Source organism: Conger conger, chromosome 7, assembly GCF_963514075.1.
Source record: "Conger conger chromosome 7, fConCon1.1, whole genome shotgun sequence".
NCBI lineage: Eukaryota > Metazoa > Chordata > Actinopteri > Anguilliformes > Congridae > Conger > Conger conger.
Window position 1 is genome coordinate 20,411,928 of NC_083766.1, and position 22,406 is coordinate 20,434,333.

At 42.8% G+C, this 22,406-nt stretch overlaps 1 protein-coding gene and 1 long non-coding RNA gene across 8 annotated transcripts in view; one reads left to right on the forward strand and one right to left on the reverse strand.

Moving 5' to 3' along the window:
- nrxn2a (neurexin 2a) overlaps window positions 1–22,406 on the reverse strand; it is a 612,560-nt gene that overhangs the window by 479,832 nt on the left and 110,322 nt on the right. The gene's annotated exons all lie outside the window — the stretch shown is intronic.
- LOC133132556 (uncharacterized) lies at window positions 11,214–15,970 on the forward strand. Of its 2 annotated transcripts, none has more exons than XR_009709143.1 (4): window positions 11,214–11,352; window positions 11,766–11,860; window positions 15,466–15,707; window positions 15,856–15,970. It is a non-coding gene; the product is annotated as an uncharacterized LOC133132556 (long non-coding RNA). The 2 variants fall into 2 exon arrangements; XR_009709144.1 differs by having other exon boundaries at window positions 15,466–15,543; window positions 15,856–15,922.

The following is a 22,406-nucleotide window of genomic DNA, read 5'->3' on the forward strand; positions in this document are numbered from 1 at the left end:
AGCGAGGAAAGAGTGGCTGGAGAGAGAAAAAGATAGACTCCACCGAAGAGATCACCAAAACTATCTTTGTTATAAATACGGCAAGGGACGGGCCATGTTGTAGCGGATAAAAGAACCAGGAAACAGGACTTTACCAATTTCTCTTGCCGACATCATTTTAAATTGAAGTCATCATACATTTCTCTCAACAAACAATCAACAACATTCCAGCCCCCAGGGGCGGTAAAACCTGTCGTCTGGCAGTTGGAGGGTCGCCGGTTCGTTTCCCGCTCTGGGTTTGTCGAAGTGTCCCTGAGCAAGACGCCTAACCCCTAAATGCTCCTCACGAGCTGGTTGGTATCTTGCATGGCAGACAATCGCTGTTGGTGTGTGAGAGCATGTGCGAATGGGTGAATGAGGAGCCTTAGTTGTACAGTGCTTTGGATAAAGGCGCTATATAAATGCCAACCATTAACAGTCCCACATCATAGAATTCCACATTGAACATTTAAGGATTATATTAATTAATTTATGTATCAATCCACATTGTGTATGTATGAGTGGGGGCCGCATCATCAGTTTAGATTTACTTTCCAATACACGCAACTTAAGGGCAACACAAACTTGGTCCTTAAACATTTTTTCTTGCTCGTTAGAGATTGTTGAAAACATGTTTCTTCCACAGTTATCTGAACACAGGTTTGGCTCATGGCTGTTTCCATAATCGTTGAGCCGGAAAATTATCCAGAATCAATGTCACCACCCACCAATGATCAGTCGGTAATTGAATACACTGAATACAACCTATTTCTAAAGAATCATTTACAATGTAGCAAATAACATGAAATGAGAGCATTAAGGAATGCTTTAATTTTCTGCAATATGCTATATGGCGAACAGTTCTTTAGAAATAGAAAATAAAGTGGCTACATTTAACATTTGACCTGGCTGATGAAAACCCTTACTGTTGAGTACGAGACCATAATTTCTTTAGGGCAAGCACACAGCTATTTCGGAGATAATTTGACCCTAGGAGGGCAAAGCGTCCCTCAGCAGATGTTAAAAGCGTCTAATTGAGAATAATTAAGAGCTCGTTGACGATCAGGAGTTATAATTGTGGCTGAAAGGGAACAAGCACACACACACACATACATACATTATACACCCACACACACACACACACACACACACACACACATAGGGGCACACACACGAGGGCAGGTATACATACACACGCACACGTACACGTACACGTACACACACACACACACACACACACACAGACACGGACATGTATACATGCGCGCACACACACAGGCACACACAGACACGAGGGCCTAGGGCAGTGTGTGTCTGTGCGGCAGGGAGGAGGAACACAGTCGCATCACCTGCATGAGGTTAATGCCACAGGTAGGAGCTTTCCTGGACCGGAGAAGAGATGCAGTCAATGCTAAGACTGTTATGGCATTGTGTGTCTATCATGTGCTCGCAGAAGAATGCAGGCACACGCACACACACACCTCAGTTACACATCTCAGCTCCAATTTATTTTAAAACACAGACAGAACCCCCCCCCCCCCCCCCCCCCGGTTAAACAACACGCAGAAGAGCCAGAACACGACAGTCAAACAAACCGCAATGCAAGGCGCAAGACAAACAGAATTTTTATTTTCAGAAAAGGGATTATGAGCTGACTCATTTGGGGTGGGAGCAGGGGCTGTGGCATTTGGGGGTGTGGGGGTGGGGACTAGGGGTGTGTGGGGGAGCGGACGGAGGCTCGCTTTAGCCGTGGTCGGAAAATTTGCCAGGCTCCGAGGGCAAAGTCACCACCGTGACAATCAGCGGTAAATCCACAAATGGGGAGGGAGAGGAAATATCTCTCCTCATGTCTCTCATGCATGCAGGCTTCCTGCACCCCCCTCACCCCCCTGCCCACCATATCCAAGCTTCCTCTCTCCTCTCTCACTCATAATGAGAGCGATGTCAAGTAGGTGCGATGTCTCATCACACCACTAGATGTCGAACAAGCTGACAGAGTAATCACTGCCATCAAAGTGACAGCTGATTGGCTCTCATGTACCACTGGGACGGGGATTATCAGCAGGCTGGGTATGCGTGTGTGCTGTGGGAGAGGTATATAGCAAGCCTCGGTTTCGTCAGATTTGTTTTTTGCAGATTTTAATTTGGATAAAGAAAGAGCAGCCAGACCACGGTTGTCGTAAGGAAATTACAGCAAATGCAGAAATCACACTTCTGCGTGTTCCCTGGCCTTCCTGTATTAAATGCGCTGCATTGCAAACAGCGGTGAAAAGTTGATTACTGCTGTCATTTTATATTGACCCTATTTACCACAAGAGCTTCTAGAAAATCATCCCAAAGAAAAGGCAGCAAAACGCAGGCAAGTGTAATTTAAACTCAGGGATGTAGTGACTCCGACCTTTAAATATACAGCAGCAATATGTATAATATGCTGATACTGCATTCTGATATCTGTTAAAAAATTGTATAGCAGAAAGAAAAGTCATTCAAATATCATGCTCTTGCAGCATTCTCAGATAAGTAGGGTGAATACAGGAGTGAAACTCTAAAAGAATAAGGGTCTCTTGCATTTTTTAATCTGAAGATGTATTCTGGTCCAGACACCGGAGTCCCTTATGAAAGGTGTTGGTAATCCCGGTTCTGCATAATTTACCCAGTAAGTGTTGTACTACAGGCTGACTGGTGCACTGGGCTGGGTCCATGATGACAAAGTGCACTCTCAGAAATAAAGGCATTAAAACTGCCTAAAAAGGTACAAATGATTGGAACTGGGGTGGTAGCCTATACGTACATAACATTTTACCCGGCAATAGCCAATATATAATTCATTTGAACCTTCTTTTACTTTCATTTGTACCCAAAGAGAACATTAATGTACCTCCACCGTCACTTTATTTCTGAGAGTGTGTGGACAAAGCCATTTTTAGAAAATTATTTCAAATACAGAGCAAATGGCAACCAGTCAAATCTGCGTTGTGCTACTTTGGACTTAATAAAAGATAAAGTTTAAAAAAAAGAAAATAAAATTTAAAAAAAAGAAAGTTAGGTAACTTTTTTATAAAATTGTGTGCCGTGGGCTGAAGATTCATAAAAAGAAAATATGAAGAAACTGCACTGCACATTGCTTTGAGGAGCGCAATATCGGAGAAAGGCTCAGAATAACAAAATGGAGATTGGTTTTCGGCTGGGTTGTCTCGGTTTCTGTTCCAGAAATGAGAACATGGAGATGGACGTTTCACCCAAAGCTGCAAAGTTGAGGCAGCTTGGGGAGCTGTTGTTCAACAAGGGTTTCATAGGCGCAACTCGCAAAAACTAGCTAACTTGACGCATTGGCTGTTCATTTTCTTTGACTGTGCAGGGCGTTTGCTGAGCCTGTGTTGGCTAATAGTTTTTTCATTGTTGAATCGTATTTTGTGTTTCACGTATTCTGATACAACTAAAAAGTCAATAACCAACACAGGCCCAGCAAACACCCAGCACAGTCAGAGAAAATGAACAGCCAATGTGTCAAGACATTCAGAGAAGTTGCAGAGAAACTCACAACATATTACAACCCCAAAGCACCAATCCAAAATAAACTTGTTTCTGTCAACCAAAGCACAGAATCCTTGAGGCTGTTATAGAGTTTCTGACCCCGGGTGAGTGAACACTTCACAAACCGATTCCAGGATTTGACAAGAACTGATCTGAACTAGTTAATTCTGCAACACAGGTGAGAAAACCTTTCTAAATATTGCACAGAAAGCAAGACAAGTTCATGACACCAAGCAATGTACTCTTGAAACATTGGCCTTACTACAATTCAAGTTCAAACCTTACATTTTAATTGAAATTCCATGTATCTGTTCAAATGTATTTCATTGTTCTATTAGCCAACCCATCAGCAAGCCATTTCCTTATTACGAACAGCCTTAATGAACAATATGTATGCAGGTAACAACACTTTTAACGGGGTGAAGCTACTTCCCACAAATTAGAAGAAGACAACACAGCTCAACACTATGAAAATATGCGTCAACCACATATGTGGCGCAAAAGCACAATGACTGCAGCATGTAAGAGTGTGGGAACACTGCTGTGAATCAAGGTAAAGTGATAAATGACTTATCAACATGGATGACTGGAGATGGCAACTGCATAACACGCAATGAAATAATGCTCTACTGACCTCACGCTAATGGATGACTGAAATCCAGGTGAGAAAACTGTGTTGACAGATTACATGTCATTTGGCTGATGCTTTTATCCAGAGCAATTTACAGTTGATTAGTCTAAGCAGGAGACAATCCTCCCCTGGAGCAATGCAGGGTTAAGGGCCTTGATCAAGGGCCCAACGGCTGTGCGGATCTTATTGTGGCTACACCGGGGATCGAACCACCGACCTTGCGGGTCCCAGTCATGTACCTTATCCACTACGCTACAGGCATTCAATTTTGAAGCACTTTGTAACCACGGTTTTTAAACGTGCTGTATGTATAAATAAAGAATTACACTAAATGACATGATCCAGTTCAGCTCATGGCCTGTTGCAGTCAGATTAATTTTTTAGGCGAGGTTTGTGTTTCTGTACGGCTAGCTGTCTTCGCGCTCGGGATGTTCACTGAACACCGCAGGCTCAACCCGAGGAAGACAGCGCTCCCCCTTCTCCCGGAGAAATTCTTCAATCAACGTCAGAGCCTTTACAATGGCTGAGCCCCTGTGGTGGATCATCCAAAGCATATTTGTAAGAGGCTTAAGGAGTGTGTGCTAATACAGGACCATAAGATAGAGGTACAGTATAATTATGTGCTTATATATAATCCTCACTACAATTATCTAGCCTCAGTTTAATAATGGCATGAATTCTAATACACGGTATATGATTTGGCTCTGTTCTCCACAATTTTAGATTGCCAATGAAACGATTCACATGTGCTTAAAGTGCAGAATTTAATCTTTTTTCAATATATATTTTGGCTTCAACACGTATAAATTACAGTGCTTTTTATAGATAGTAAACCCATTTCAGAGTGTCATAATATCTGAGACAAGTGGCTACACGGCTGTGTGATTAGTCAAGGGTGTTCAATCGTTATTTGGGTGCAGGTATAAGAAAGCATTTCAGAATCTTGAGTCTCGGGTTTGGATTATCTTTGGAGTCTGTTATTAGTGTTTGTTAATATGAGAACCAGATTTGTGCCAATGAAAGTCAAATAAGCCCTTATGAGGCTGAAAAAAAGAAAAAAGAAGAAAAACAGAGACACTGACCAAACAATAGGCTTACCAAAATAACAGCATTAAGAAGAAAGAACGTGGTGTATGTTTAGGATCATTGCCCTGCTGTCGGATGGAGCACCGTCCAATAAGCTTGGAGGCAAGTGGTTGAACGTGAGCAGATAAGATGCTTCTGTACACTGCTAGCTGCTGCTATTAGCAGTTACATTATCAATAAAGGCGAGAGAGCCAGCACCTGTGGCAGCTATACGTTTAAACCATCACACCCCCACCACCATGTTTCACAGATGAGGCGGGGCACTTCAGTTCTTGAGCAGTTACTTTTGCCCTCCGCATTTCGCTATTGCCATCACTCGGATACAAAGTCAGTGCAGCCTGTATAGATCTGTCTGTGAAGTCCTCTGAGGACAGTAGTCATCAAATTCGTTTTTACCATGTATTTGCTTTGAAGGGAAACCATACATCTCATATTCTACACAGTAATACGGCTGGTATCACAGGTTGTTCTTTTACAGTTGGCAGTTTACGGGAGCGACATTAGCTCAGGCGGTAAGCAGTCGTCTGGCAGTCGGAGGGTTGCGGGTTCGATCCCGCCCTGGGGGTGTCGAAGGGTCCCTGAGCAAGACACCTAACCCCCAAATGCTCCTGATGAGCTGGTTGGTGCCTTGAATGGCGGCCAATTGGCGTTGGTGTGTGAATGTTGGTGTGGTGAGTGTGAATGGGTGAATTGTACAGCGCTTTGGATAAAGGTGCTAAACCATTTACCATTTACAGCTACCGTGCTCAAGCGAGCAATAGCTGTATTCCCCCTGAGCCTGAAACCTTCAGGTCAAAGGCTCACGGCATCACACATGTTCACTATACTCTCCCACCTACACGGAGAGGCCCCACAATGCGGCCATGTGGCGGGGAATACGCAGTGATTCACGCTCCGGCTGAGGCTGGAATAGGACGCTGAACCGGGTCTGTTTCGCCCGGAAGCGACAGTCTACCCACTCCGTATCTGTGTGAAGGCCTTTCTATCACCGCGACCAGCTGTTCCACAAACACTCCCGATAGCTGCCAGGTAAACACACTGACAAATACAACAGGAGCCCAGCTCAGTGCAACCAAAACACACACACACACACTCATACAGGTGAACACAGCGATGCTACCCAGAGGGGGCTATCAATTCATACACACCAAGTGGGGACTGAAGGACAATTTTTTCAAAGCAATTCAATAAAGAGACCTGAACCACATCTACCACACAAAGCAACTGTATCTAAAAACTTAAAAAATCACTTAATGCTACACCAATGAAATAATAAAGTAAAATAAATCCGGCACACTTCAATTTAACCTGGAGATGGATTACAGCCCAAACCCACTGCATTGAACAGAAGCAGCAGGCAGTGGTCAGTAACGTTACACAAACTCCAGAAACAGGAATCATCATTGGAGTGCTCCTTCCTGAGGAATTATGTGCAGGAAAAGATGGAGCTCGACTTAAATATATATTAATTACAGAGACACAAACTGTACGAACTGCCTGCCTCATTTATTTCACGAGGGTCATGTACGCTCTGAATTAGTTTTCATATTCATCACCCCCCCTCTCTATCTCTCCCCCCTTCTCTCTGTCTCCCCTTTATCTCTATCCCTCTATCTCTCTCTCTCTCTCTCACACACACAGGCATGTGGAAGAAATGTTTGCATACGTTTCCAAAAATGTGAAGCAGGACCCCCCTCTCAATTTTTCTCTCTATATCTCTCTCTCAACAGTCTCTAGAGATTGAGAGAATGGTGTGAAAAACAGCGAGCAGCAGTTCTGCGGGCAGAACCGCGTTGTTAATGAGAGAGGTCAGTGGAAAACCATACATTTTATGACTGGTCAAAGCTGACGGGAAGGTGACAGTAAAGCAAACAACCACACATTACAACAGTGGTATGCAGAAGAGCGTCTCTGAACACACAATGTGTCAAACCTCTAAGCGGATAGGCTACAGCAGCAGAAGACTTAATAAGTCTAAAAAATAAGTCTAATAAACACCCAATAAAGCGCTCTCTGAGTGTATATATCAATGTCTATTCGGATATACCACATTCCGAAAGAAATGTCACAAATGAGGGGGGGGGGGGGGAATGAATGTGAAATGGAATATATCATATCAGAAAAATGTTCAATATTCAATATGAGTTTGGAAGCACCACCAGATCAGAAAAATATATATCAATGTCAAATTGGATATCTCATACATCAGGAAAAAATTATAAATGTTAGATTAGATATCAGAATATCAGAAAAATAAATGTTAAAATGAATATTATATATGCCGATAAATATATCAATGTCAAATGGGAAAATACTGGGATACAGCAGAAAAGACAACATTAGTGCCTCAAAGACTTCTCAGAAGTCCTTTGGTTCAACTTAGGCAGTAGGATAGCTGTTGCCCTTTTCCCCATTGTTACAGTTGTTTTTCTAAAGGATTTATGGGACACATGTCCAGAACAAAAGTGCCAGGTGAACCCACAATTGCATATTAGCCCCTCAAAAGAAAGAAACATGCAAATAGAGCGCAGAAAAGTCAGCTACAATATATCCTGTCAGCTTGCTAGCTATGACCTCAGAAGAACTACTCATCTGTGGCATAGCAGTGGAAGCATGTATCTTATGCTGACCCTGGGGAAGAAAAACTCATCTAGTTAGCAAGACAGCCTTCGGACCTGTTATTTGGATGTCATGGCTTTTAGGTAAAGTACTAAGTAGATTATAAAAAAGATTAATAACAAATACATACCCGAAAAGCTGAAGTACTTTATGGTGTTCAGCAATGTTCTGTCCATGAGCTTTTTAAGTTACCGACCCAAAACTACATATTCTCTTCTCTAGTCTGTAAGCTGATAATATAACAAGCGTAATTTAACATAACATAACAGGCCATTTCCCCACCATTAAAGTGTACACCGTGCTTAGTTTACCCACACACGAGATAGCATCTAGCACCACATGAAGCCTGAAGTTTCTTCCTCCACAGCAAGACCTGACAGGCTATTTTACACCGTGACCACTCTCTGTGTGAGAAAAAAACACCTTAATGCGGATTTCCATTTTTGCCCCCTCGTTCTACTAACAGAACTCAACCTGAAAAATCTCCTGTTTTCTCGTGTTTGTGTGTGCGTGTGTGAGCGCAGTATGTGTGTTTCTGTTGTTTTTGTTGTTCATATGGATGTACATTCAATGTGAAAAAAGGTAGGTTCATGACCTACTACGTATGCATTTTACTGACTACACTATGCATGTTGTGGGGTGATTTCACTCAAATCCATCTCACTGTGGCAGCAGCTATCATTTTATAGCCAATCTCTGGCTCTGCATCCCTCTCTGTTCTGACTGAATGAGACTTTTACAACGATCTGCCATCGAAAGACGAATTATGTCAGGAAAAGATGGGCGCGCCACGGAGGAAAACTCTGACACCGCTAATCGGTCCGATCACAGCCGAGTCTGCGGACGCCCTCGTTATCTGCGATCCGCCTTGTGACAGAGCCTGCAGGAGAGGCTACACCACCAGGCTGTTTGTGTTCCACTGCGCAAAATAGCAACGCAGGGACACTGTGCTGTAGGAGACGGTGTCTTTCAGCTGAGCAGCTAAACAAATGTCCTGGCATATTGTGCGTTAGGGGTTCTGTAGTTAACCCGCATTGACTCGCAATCACAATCACAATCACAATCTGGAAGCATAATCCTCCACCCACCCCCCACACGCCCTAACTGCAGATGAATTACATCCCCAACTTGATCATCACCGCGAAATACCGATCAAAGCCTCAGCTTGTATCCTCCTCGGATGAATGTAGCTTAAATCAAATATGCGTCATCTCGCACCACGCTTGTCATTTGTGGAATTCCAGGTCTTCAGGAGGGATCATCATTTCTCAGAAGGCCTCCATTATTTATCAGCCTGGTCTGCGAGGGAGGGAGACACACCAGACCAGCCCGGGGAAGGAGAGGAGTCTCACTTCCAAACGCGACACAGACAGCCCGTGACATGAATAAACTCTCCTTTTATCAGGCCGAGAAGCTGCGAGGTATATTATTATTGATTTTATTAGCCTTTTTTCTTTCTTTTTTTTCCTGTCTGCACAAGCATACTTCAATTTTGCAGTCATGAGAGAAAGGGGAGAGGGCCATTTCTGTCTACTGAAAGTGATATTGAAGACTGGGGCGCAATATTAGCTGTCACGTTGTAATTGCCGCGCTACATGGCGGAGTGCTAAATGTTCAAATTGCCTTGAGAAAAACAAAGATTGTTTGGCTGGCAGGAGGATTTACTCCTGCTAAAGCACACACAAAATAAATAAGCAGAAGCAAGACTGTGACATTTACAGTCATTCACAATCTATACTAAACTGACTATATTACCAGTAATACTGCAGCTTGTTGCAGCCATGAGAAATTAGAATTCATGTTTTGCCTAGTGTTGGTGTTAATGTCACTTTTGGCAGATTTTCCAGGTGATATGAAAACAGACAAATTAACAACAGTTTAAGGTAATACAATATTTTCTTTAAACGGGTAATTTTGCAAATATAGTATCATCATGTTCATTTCAAGAGCTGTTTTAGATTTTTAAATGAATCGGTTTACAGAGCAGCATACATATTGCATTAAAGTCAAAACAAACATACTGTAACTAACCCTTCTGATACTCCTAAGCAAACATTTAATCTTACCAGAATGACAAAATTTTAAAAATAGCTTGTGTGGATTTATATGTCATAATATTTGGTGACATAAATGAGTTCACCAAGACATAATTACACTGCAGATAAAATAATCTCCACTAAATTAGAGCAAAAACATATATTTTAAATACAATGTATAATTAATGTGTTTGGGCATGTTTGGGCACTGCTATAATTTGGTCAATATTGTCTTGTAAAGTGACTCACAGTTGATTAGACTAAGCAGGGACCAATCCCCCTGGAGCAACGTGGGGTTAAGGGCCTTGCTAACCCTAAACCTAACCCAACAGCTGCACTGGGGATTGAACCACCAACCTTCCAGGTCACAATCAAGCACCTTAGCCACAGTCAGCAGTAGCTGGTTTATTAATTTTCCTCCTCCCTGAGATGCTAATTAATTGGGATTGGTTGAGCCCTTGATTGAATTCCTCATCAGCGTTAGCCGTCTCCGGAGAGGAACGTCTTAACCCTTTTTACAATTATGCGTTTCTATACGCCGTTGGACCCCGCGGGCGTTCGGGGGCGGAATGGCGGGAGAGCCGCGCGGTTCAGCTCAGCCAGCTGCGTGGGTGCAGCGCACAGCGACACTTTCACTGACACAATGGAATGCATTAGCGCACCACAATTGTATAGTAGCTCAGACACAGGTGTTGTACCTCCCAGCGGGTCAGTGGTTCAAACTGTATTGCTGTTCTCTCCTTACCACAGAAAGCTTCAGACTTTCACGTCGCCACAGCACCATATTTTTGAGTAATTAGGAAATATAACCATTAGATTTTTAATATCATTTATAGATTCTGTAGTTAAACCACATTGACATAATATTTATTATGCAATGATATTCTGATTGTTAATAAGTATTGCATGTTTTCCACATACATTGTATTTAAAGGTACGCAGAACTGTGCTAATGTTATTCGCAAAACATTTAGATAGAAAAAAAAGATTGATGACTTTTATTTTTTTGTTCACTACAAGGCAATTATTGTTGTAAGTCATGCGTTTTTGCCTAGACCCTCACGCTAAAAACATGAAACGAAACGCAAATTGCTTCAATCTCTAAGCAGCATCAAAAGCATAGCAGCCCCAGTGTATTGAAATTACTTAATTATCCACATGCCCACTCGCTAGAGTGCGCAGAGCTGCTTCACCGCTTCGCCGTGCTACGAACCCCGGTGAAAGAAACAGAAAAAGAAGGAATATTCACGCTGTGTCTAATTTCATGTCTCCGCTGACATTTAGCGCAGCAGTCATTAGCTGTGCAGCTGCGCAGGTTGCCGAGGCAACCTTCCCGGTGAGGCGCCGTTTCCTCAAACAAACTGCGCTGTTCCGCCCGCCTCATTGACTTCGCATGCCCAGGTTCACACAGAGGGAGCAATGACTGCGGTACTGTTCTCTCCCCCGTCAAAATTAGTTCTGCTTACCGGGCTCTTCCAGCACGATAGACAGATTATATGCAGCATTTACGGCGTAGACGGATGATTCGATAGCCACAGCACTGTGTCGGTTTTTTTTTTTTTTTTTGAACGATTTAGTTCCCCAGCCGCGTAGGGCGATGAGACCGGTTACGTCCGATTCATTTAATATTTAATTTAGAAAAACAGACATAGGGGTGCTCTATTCGAAAGTGTATATCCTGTGATCTTAGCCATGTCTCCACTTCATGTGAATCCTGAATTTACTTAAATGTATCTGCTCAAATGGATCAATGTCTACCACAATTGCCCTGAAATATTTTACGCCGTATGCTTTCCTAAATATGTTTAGCTGCCTGTTTGTTTTATGCTCATGTATTGCAGTTATGTCCCCGGTAGCCTTCTGAATTCATCTGGATTAATGTCAAAACAAAGAACGAAATAACCTTGTAAAGTCACCATCAGTAGCATTGCATACGGTAAGTATGTATATTTAAGGCAGGCTGAGTGAGTGAGAGATGCGTAGTCTGTTATCAGTTATCAGCTCGGCACTAAAAAGCCTTAGTGTTTATGGTGCTTGCGATTAACCTGATTATGTTGCGTTATTTGCCATATTGGCTTTGCAACTGGCTGTGGCCAAGGGCCCATGTCTGTTACACGCATGCAGATAAGTACAATAGATTTTCTATTAACACCCAACGGCAGCTGATTAGTTTAATAGCATGCACGCCATAAAACGTGATATGTTTGAACCCCTTACGTTCCCATGTTTAAGGGCTTCTGCTCAGGGAATAATTTGCCTGCGATCGATACGGGACTGATTATACTGCTGTGGGTTGTTGTGGTTAGGAGGGAGGGTGATATTTTAAGGGGGTTACACTTGATGGGGCTTTTTTCGCCAGGACATTTAAATGGAAAGTATCTGCTTTAAGGCCCTGCTGAAAAAATCAGCACAAGCTATGTTTTGAAACAGCTGGTTGCTGGTTGACCCGTTCGGACCGGCTCCATACTCAACATCAAACTGTGTTTTGAAACAGCTGGTAACAAAGCTGGATTTTACACCTGGGGGTAGTATGATGTGAAAGGACTAAGCCCCTGTTCCTGAAATCATGGTCCTCGACGGCTGAGTTTTCCACCTCCCTTTACCTGGGAGTCAGGTGTGAAGATAAAATAAAATCAGTGCCGGATTTGGATACCAGGGTCATATCCCTCGCCCAAGTTATGAGTCTTGTGTGTTTAACGTCAATATAATGTATGTCAGTGATCCTCATTCCTGGTCCTGGAGAGCTGCAGGGTGTGCTGGCTTTTGTTGTTACCCGGCATTTAATTGATCAGTTACAGCAGTCGATTTCACATTTAATTCACCTGACCCTGGGTCTGAATTAGTTGCTGTTATTAAGGCAAAAGCAAAAATCAGCACACCCTGCGGCTCTCCAGGGCCAGGAATGATGATCACTGATACGTACACTGTTTCTGTGTGACAACCAAATACAGTAAATCAATGATAAAGAAACAAACCATTGAATGGTTTAGCTGTAGTACGTACGGCTATGTACGGTGAATTCTATTCTGACTAAATACCTGGGTACACTTATGCTGCATAGATTAGGCCAGGGGTGTCAAACTCCAGTCCTGGAGGGCCGCAGTGTCTGCTGGTGTTTGTGGTTTCCTTTCAATCAGCAAGGTGTGTGGACTCTTTAGCCAATGAAAGACTTTGAAATGTATCTCTCATGCTGATGCACACCAAAAACCAGCAGACACTGTGGCCCTCCAGGGTTTGACACCCCTGGATTAGGCCACAATAGGATGGTTCATGTTGACACACTGGAACAGTAATCAGCTGTCTTTCAACAACTTATAAATAAGTGTGGCCAAAATGTCCATTAGTAAATGATTGGGACATTTAAATAATTAAGAGCAAAAGTTTGAAATCCAGAAACGGCCCAAATTGCCCACCGCTGTGCGCTTGGTCTTTAGCTCAACTAATCAGATCTTTCATTATGTAGTGTGAATGTACAGAACAGGCCAGGTGCCTTGACATACATTACATTTAACATATACCTACCATTTATTGAAAATGGGAGACTTAAACACTGTTGTTATAATTTTAAAGCTAATTATAACAACAAGGAATCCCAAAAATAGCATTCTCCACATTTTCCCAAATTACATCAATGGGTTCGAATGAATTCCATGTTTTTTATGTGTTTCTAATGATAGACAGAGCACAATTCCAGCCTGGCTTCTTTACAGCAGAAAGATAAATTATATTGTCTTCACAGCCATTAAACATTATAGTTTTTTATCCCACTCCATTTTATTTTAATCACAGGAGCACAGCTTTTTGCAAAGCCTGCTTAATATGCTTTCTTATATTTCATTTTTGGTGGCTCTTAATGGGAATCCGGAATTAATACTGCAAAGATAAATAAAGATTGTTTTTTGAACTATTCACAGTGCCTGGCCGTGGTGTACCTAACATACAGCTTTCGATTAAAATCATGTCTTTAGCAGCACTGATGGATGCAAGCAGAGTGGTTTAGCGAAATGGAACATTTCCTACATCTGAAGTGCTGCACTGAATGTTGATTCTGACAGCTTAAAATGTCTGGTAACAGCTGAAGATGAAATAAATAAAACCCTGAAAAGAAGAGCTGCTCCATTGGCATTTTGAAAAGAAAATACCATTTAAAAAGCTCTACAATAATTTAAAAGAATAAGGCGCCTCTTGTTTGGTAAATGGAATGCACTGCAATCTGTTTCAAAGAACTCCAAATGTCACTTGCCGTTTCAGAAAAAGACTGGTCATTGTAAACAGAAATGGGTAAAATGGCACTCGATATGTCATGTTTTGAAGAAAGGAACAGTAACAACCCCGTGTAGAGTGTGATGATTGACATGTATCCCACAGCATGTATATAATTATGCAAAAATACAACGAAACTATCTGCATCTCCCACCATAGTATCAGCAGGGTACTATGGTAAATGCCACAGTGTGTCTTTGTGTGTGTGTGTGTGTGTGTGTGTGTGTTCTGCACACCACTGTTGTAAACAGCTGCTATTTGAGCATTTGTAGCCTTTCTGTTAGCTTGGACAAGTGTGTCCATTCTCCTCTGACGCCTCCCATTAACAAGTTGTTTTTGGCAACGAAACTGCCGCTCTCAGGATGTCTTTTGTTTATCACAGCATTCTCGATAAACTCTACAAACCGTAATGTGTAAAAATCCCAGGAGGGCTACAGTTTCTGAGCTGCTGGAACCACCGTTCTGGCACCCACGATCATTCTGTGTTCAAAAATCAGCTTAGATCACGTGTGTGTGTGTGTGTGTGTGTGTGTGTGTGTGTGTGTGACACATTGACACTCCCGAGTGACATTTGGAATTCCTAAAAGATTGAGAATTAGTCAAGGTTTTCAAGCATTGTCCCAACAGAAAGGTGGGCTTCAAAATGGTCACTTAGCATCAAGTGTATAATAAACACAAAACACAATCCCCTGCTCAAGCTGAGGACTCATCTGTGAGCACTGACTCCCTCTCAGTGCACATGACCGACTCCTTAATCTTCTGAGTAAGTAGCACACGCTTCTGTCATTTCTTACCTGCCCATTTACAAACGCACATTGTTTAGAATCATCATTGAAATCTCTGCTAACATCTGTCTGCCAACACGATTCTGTTTTCTACTGATAGAGGAGTGACCCTGTTGTGTTTTTAGCCACAACTGATGTTTTCCTTAATGGCTCTAAATGCTGGTCTAGTGTTTTTTTTGTTTTTTTTATGTGTGTGGATGAATCAAACCGCAAAATAAACAGACTCCATCGCACAATCACCTGTCCACTTGACCCTATCCCATCAGCTGTTCTCCAGTCCATATCCGATGAGCTCCTTCTTTATCTGTACTGTATTATTACCGGCTCCCTTGCCAGTGGTAATGTTCCCCCTGAGTTTAAACCAGCTTGTTACCCCACTCCTTAAGAAACCGTCCTCATGTCCTTATGATGTTTGGAACTATCGACCAGTATGACTACTTCCCTTCCTCTGGAACGAGCTGTACTTAACCAACTCTATTCTTTTCACAAACAGCACAATCTGCTCGACTCTCACCAATCCCGCTTCTGATCCGGGCACTCGACGGAGACTGCTATCCTTGCTGTGATGGAGGTGCTTGCCACTGCAAGAGCCTCATCCCTCTCCTCTGTCCTGATCCTCCTCAACCTGTCTGCGGCATTTCACACGGTCAACCACCAACTCCTGATTTCCTCCCTGGCTGAGATGGGCATTTCTGGGACTGCCCTCTCTTGGTTTGCATCCCATCTAGCAGATAGGTCCTGGAGGGGATCTGTACTGGGGCCTCTGCTGTTTTCCCTTTACACAAAATCGCTTGGCTCCGTAATTGCATCGCATGGCTTTTCATATCACTGTTAGGCTGATGATACTCAACGTTTCCTGTTTTTCCCACCCTCTGCCACACAGGTCAATTCTAAAATATCTGCCTGCCTGAGTTCGACATCTCATCAGGGATGGCCAGGCAACACCCGAGGCTCAACCTCAACAAGACGGAGCTGCTCTTCATCCATCCCAGAGCCTCCCTACTACACCATTGATGGTACTGACTCTGGCCTATGCTGCAGCCAACAAGACAGCCCAACTATGTAACTACAGGACATAATTCAGCCCTACACACCAGCTCGACCTCTCCACTCCACAGGCCGGCTTGCTCATCCTGCCAGCCGGGTGAATGGCCCTCGCTTGTCCCGACTGCAGAGCTTCTCAAACCTAGCTCCCCAGTGGTGGAATTACCTCCCCATCCCCATGAGAACTGCTTTTCCGCCACAATCTGAAGACCAATCTCTTCACACTACCTTAACTCCTTCATGGGAGACCCCTAATCTGTTGTCACCTGTTCTCCGTCTTTAGATCCTTGTATTTTATACCTTAATCTAGGCAATCTAATCTTTATATTTGTCTCAGAGCTGTAGTTCCTAAAGTTGTAGTCGTCTTGGCATGGTTGTTACAGACTTGGCCTATCTACCTTGTGTACTGGACATATGTTCATGGCCTTACAACCAATAATATATGTATTGTACCTTATCTGATGTGTTTGGTTGTTGTATGACCTTGATATACACTTTTGTACATCGCTTTGGATAAAAGTGACTGCTAAATAAAATGTAATAATGTAATATGCGCAGGGAGTGTACGGTTGAAAGCGGACTTCATTGTTCTTGATATTCCAGCACAGTTTGTCACAGTCCTTCCCTCACCTGTGTTCTTGGTCCACTAATTGATTATACCAGTGGTCTCCAACCCAGGTCCTGGACAGATTCTGGGTCTGCTGGTTTTTGTTTTCACCTTAAAATCAGCACCCTGTTGAGACCCAGGTATCTAGGTGAGGTGAGGTAACCGTGTAATCAAATGCTTGAATTGATTCATTAAGTGCAGAGTAACAACAAAAACCGGCAGACCCTGTAGCTTTCTAGGACCAGGGTTGGAGACCACTGGTTTATACAGTATGAGGGTCATTATTGATTGCAGCAATCTTGTGAAAGTCCACCCATGAACTCTATCAGCTGATTTCACTCATTAGTTCTACCTCCTGGCTGAATAATGATGCTAATTAGCAATTGGAACCAAGTACTGGGGAGGACTTTTTACATTTTACTGAACCTGGATTTTCCACCCCTGCCTACTGTGCCCCAGGTATTCAGATGGTGATTCAAGTTGAAATCATTTCCGGTTGCTTTCCCTGGATAAACTGTTGTCCGTAATTATATCCCATAGCGGCGCACAGAGATATCTTTCTCACATTCTGTCATTTAGAATCATCTGCTGCAGTCACTCCGGGTTAAACAGTGTTGATCCACGGATAATGTGTTTGTGATGGTAAGGATTATCCTCAGCTTTTTTTATCATCAATTGAAGCGCATGGTAAACCTGCATCAACAATTTCATCCAAAAAGAGCAGAGTGTGACGTGCTAATTTCAAAGTATTCAGCCAAAGTAATCCTTCTCGCGTATGAATGTGCAGCCTATGATAGTGACAGCTGACGATTAGATCTATGTTTAGATCTCAGATTAGATCTAGGTGTACAATGTTTTGTCCTCAATACAAAAATTCCCATGTTACTGTTGTTTATTTATTATTTTTGTTTTAACAGTTACTAAATATTATTACCAGCCTGCCTGTAGCCTAGTGGCTAAGGCACTTGACTGGGACCCAGAAGATTGGTGGTTCAAGCCCCAGTGTAGCCACAATAAGATCTTCATTATTATTTTACAAGCTATGGATTTGACGCTTTAACCTGTGTTAGAACCTATGCACTTGTAAATCGGTTAGGATTAAAAGCGTCTGCCAAATGACTCAAATGTGAATGTAAAATGTAAATCTGCACAGCTGTTGGGCCCTTGAGCAAGGCCCTTAACCCCACATTGCTCCACGGAGGATTGTCCCCTGCTTTCTGTAGTCTAATCAACTGTAAGTCACTTTGGTTAAAAACATCAGCCAAGTAACAAATTATTATTACTACAAGTGAATTAATACACGTAGTGGTGTCATTCAGCTGGGTTCAGTCCCTCTGAGGTATCATCAAACTTTCCGTAATCTGGTCCGTTCCTCCTCCCTCAGGCTGCATTATGTCTCCCCCCACAGCAGGAGCTGCACAAGCCCGCGTCGCTGGCTGTAATTATTTTAATATGTGACCGCTGTACTCCAGCCCTGGTAATTAAGGGCCTATGGCAGCAATGATAAGAAGCAGCCACCACCGACCACCCGCTAGCCCGGTGGTGCTCTCTCTCTCCCTCTCGCTCTCCGCCGTGCCCACACTTCCAGCTCCCTCGCACGCCCGGCGCGACCTTAATTACAGCCTTCGAAAACCTGACCCGCGTCCAATTTCCAGGCAGAAAGCTAATGCTACGAGCTCCCAGAGCAATTAATACACGCCCCCCCCAAACCCCCCCAGCTCACCGCCCACCACTGCCAAAAAACGGCGGACTGCCGCCGATGGCGAAGGCGGATAAGAGGTCCGGCGGAGAGCGACGGCGGAGAAAAGCGGTGCGGTTGGGGGTCTTTCGGCGCGGTCTCCAGCCCGTCGTGTTGGTTTAGCCGCGCGCTCGTGTTTGGCAGCGGCGGTTTGGCTCTGAACCGGGTTGGCGGACGGCACCGATGCTTTTGTTATTATTTTCATTTATCCTCCATTACGTGTCCCGCTGATGGCGGCCTTCGCTCATCCAATGAATCAACACCAGCAAAAACAACATCCCCGTTGGCTGCCGGCAGATGTTATTCAAACGCAGGGCGCTGAAAATTCTGGCACGGGAAAAGATGTGCGGCTGGAAGCGTTATAAAAAATAAAAGCATATGCTACGTGGTAAAAAAACGGCACACTCAATTTCCCTTTGCCATCAATTCCTAATGAATGCATATGAAACGGAGCTGATTTGTTTACAGTCAGTCTGCTTCAGTTAAATCCTCCCACTGGAGAATGTAAATTGGCCAGCCTGGCTGGACGAGCGGGGGCCTTTTGGTGGGGTCAGGCTGGCTGTGTTTCTCCGGGGGGAGTCTTTCATTGCTGCAAAGGGCACTGGTTCACCCCGGCCGGATTCAACACGAGCGCATCCTGTGTGCTGAATCAAAAGAGGCGGAGGTCAGCATAGTAACTGCTGTCTGTGTGTGTGTGTGTGAGAGAGAGAGAGAGAGTGCGTGTGTGTGTGTGAGTGTGTGGGTGAAAGAGTGTGTGTGTGTGTGTGTGTGTGTGTGTTTGTGTGACAGAGAGTATGTGGATGTGTGAGAGAGCGAGTATGTGAGTTAGTGAGAGTAAGCCACACTCACCGCACAATTGCAGTCCGTAAGTATTTGGACAGTGGTAAAATGTCTGTTCTTTTGGCCGTACTTAGACGCATTGGATTTGATATGAACCAATGAATGATGAGGATAAGATGCAGACTGTCACCATGTTAGGTAATCAGAGTAGGAATTACATCCCCATCCCACTGTCCCTCCATTTAAGGGGACCACAAGTAATAATACAATCTGTGTCTAGTCTTGATTATAGGCTTTCGATTGGCGGTAATTGGCATTTGTGAACATGAGGACCAAAGATGTGCCAATTACAGTCAAGGAAGCCAGAGACCTGTATTTTTTAAATATTTGAGGCAGAAGTATTGTGCAGTTCTCCCAGCACAGTAATCAGGTATCTTGCTTGTAAAATTTCAATGGGCTGTTATGGTGTGTGTATGTGAGTTTAAATGTTGCCTCTGCCATCCAAAAGTATTTGGGGAATTATATGCAAGTGGTTGCTTTAGCACTTTATTTAGCAATACAATACATAGACAGAAATTCAGCCAGACTAGCTAGTATCATTCAGAAGCGCTAATGTTCGCTAACCTACCTTCAGCAAAAGCCGTTTTGCCTTAGTGCTTTTGTGTATGAGCTAAGTAGAAGGCTTCGCTTGCTTGTGTCACATCATAAATGAACGGCTCATTTCCATGTGTTTATTCTTGCAAAGCAACATTCGCAGACACCTGTATGCACAACCTACAGGGGATAACGCACAGGTTTCCCAGTTCAAAGGTAACAGTTTTTAATTGCCATTTAAGATGTATAATGTAACATATTACACTATTTGAAAGTTATTGACCTTGTGTTAGTTATGCATGTTTGTTTAAACTGAAGGATTTATGTTTCTTTAATTGTTTGGATATTCCACTTTATATTTTTCCCCCATAAAGGAACAGATTGTCAAAGCAATATTCATGCTGTCAGATAAACAACATATGGCACCAAATATACATTCAAATAATTGGCCCTGATAAATATTCCTCATCAGGTAAGACATATGAGCAACATGATTATGTGACAGCACAACTGAGTATTTTTATTCCATGAGGTCTGCTTGGTGCTTTTCGTAGATGAAGAAAGTGTGTGGGTGTCAGGTCTAGTTTATAAGGAGAAGACTCATTCCTTACTTATGCCAAGAGCGGATGGGTCAACATATCTTATCCCAGAAAACACTGGAATTGAATTAAGCCATGTACTCACACCTGCCATATTTAAAAAATGTGTAATGCTGTATTTAAATTGTTTAGGCTTAAACTAATCTTATACTGTGATTCACAGAATGAACAGTATGAATAATTTACTTTATCCACCTTTTATAAACACTGGATTAATTAAAATATTTTTTGCAAGACAGATTCTCCGTTTTCCCCCTGTAATGCAGTACGATATTAAAATAAAGGCACTCCCGCAAATTTTTCTCCCACTTCTTAATGAAGACGCTAAGATTAGTTATTTCAAATTAGCACTGCATAAGCGTGCCTGCTAGCACCACATTTCAACAACTGTTAGCAGCCTCGATAAAACCCGATAAGCCCATGAATCACATTAAAGAATATTGGAACACATGGGTAGTACTGATTCAGAACAGTGCCTGCATATATCTTTTGTGAAACATACTGGGCGAGGCTTAGAGGTCATTCTGATATCGGTGGCTTTTTATGCAGACATATTTTAGGAGTCGTTTTAACAGATGCATGGGACAGGTAGCTGCCATGCTAAAGGAAACGCTCGAATAAATGAGGGATATATGAAGACTATGAAAGCAGGTGCTTTCACACAGGTGTGGTTCTGGAGTTAATTAAGCAAATGGCATCTCTGTGTGCTCGTTTGAGTGATGAAGACTGGCGGAGGGTGCTTCATGTGGAGCAGTGGCTAAGTACGGGCGGAAAGACATTGCCATCAAGGGGAAACTGTGTTTGAAACGGCATACTCCTCGACTGTGAACAACTGTGTCCATTCTTTTTATAATGCAATAATAAATAATGTTTCATATCTAAGATCAGTCCCAAGTTGAGCGTGCGGTTTTTACTGTTATGGCCCTTTTTTCTGTGCTGGGTGCACACATTACATCACAGTTATTTAGTTGACACCTTTATCCAAAGCAATTGATTACAGTTGATTAGACTAAGCAGGGACAAGACGATCTCCCCTTGTGGGGTTATGGGCCTTGCTCAAGGGCCCAACAGCTGTGCAGATCTTATTACAGCTACACTGGGGCTTGAATCATCAACCTTCTAAGATCCAGTCATGTACCTTAGCCACAAGGTTACAGGCACCTGAGCCACTAGGCTACAGGCTGCCCATTTTTGAGATGCAATGCAAGGCAAAGAGGCAGGCATGAGCTGGAGTTTGCCACAGTGCAAAATTCCCCCAACTGTAATTAAAATGTCTAATTAAATACATGAACAGGCAGAGCGGAATAAGCATCGCATAGCAATGCATGACGTTTGTAATTTCACTGCTTTGAAATCTTTCAGCCAATGTAAGTAAATGGTTTGCTGGATGCAGATTTCAACCTTTTCAGCTGGCAGCATTTTACTCTTCCTTGAATATCATTCAAAGAAATACAGTACGTTTATTTTTCACTCCATTATGTCTCCCCAAACAACCGCATTACAGTTTCTTTCAAATTCCTCTGTCTGCACGTCTCCAATGAGCTGTTTAACGGGTTACTTTCAGCCTAGCCAGCCTGGAATGCAAGCATCCCGTCGAATGGATTTAGTGGTTTGCTTGAAGCAGAACAATTCCTTCTTTTCTGTACAGTATACGGAGGTAAATGTGCTTTGTCTTTGAGCTATTATCAAGGCTGGGAGTATTGTAGACTTGAATATAATTCATGTAATTATTCATTAATAGTCACTTTCCTGTTAAATCTTTTTTTTCTCTTAAACATCAGTTTGTCAATGGTGACATTGACTTTTGTTGATCAGAAATATAGTTAAAGCACTTGCAGTTTACGTATGTCTTTCACACAGAATCTCTTGGATATAGGTTTTGATATTGTTAGATGCAGAAATGCATGATAAGTATTTTATGTAGCTTTAGCGAGTGGCTATTTACATTTCACAGCTCAGAGAGCTAGTGGCAATAATGTACTATATTTTATTTACAATATATCTGCACATTGTCCATTTTTTAAAAAGCATTGGTGTCGATTCTCAATATCGGGCGATACTTATACAGTATT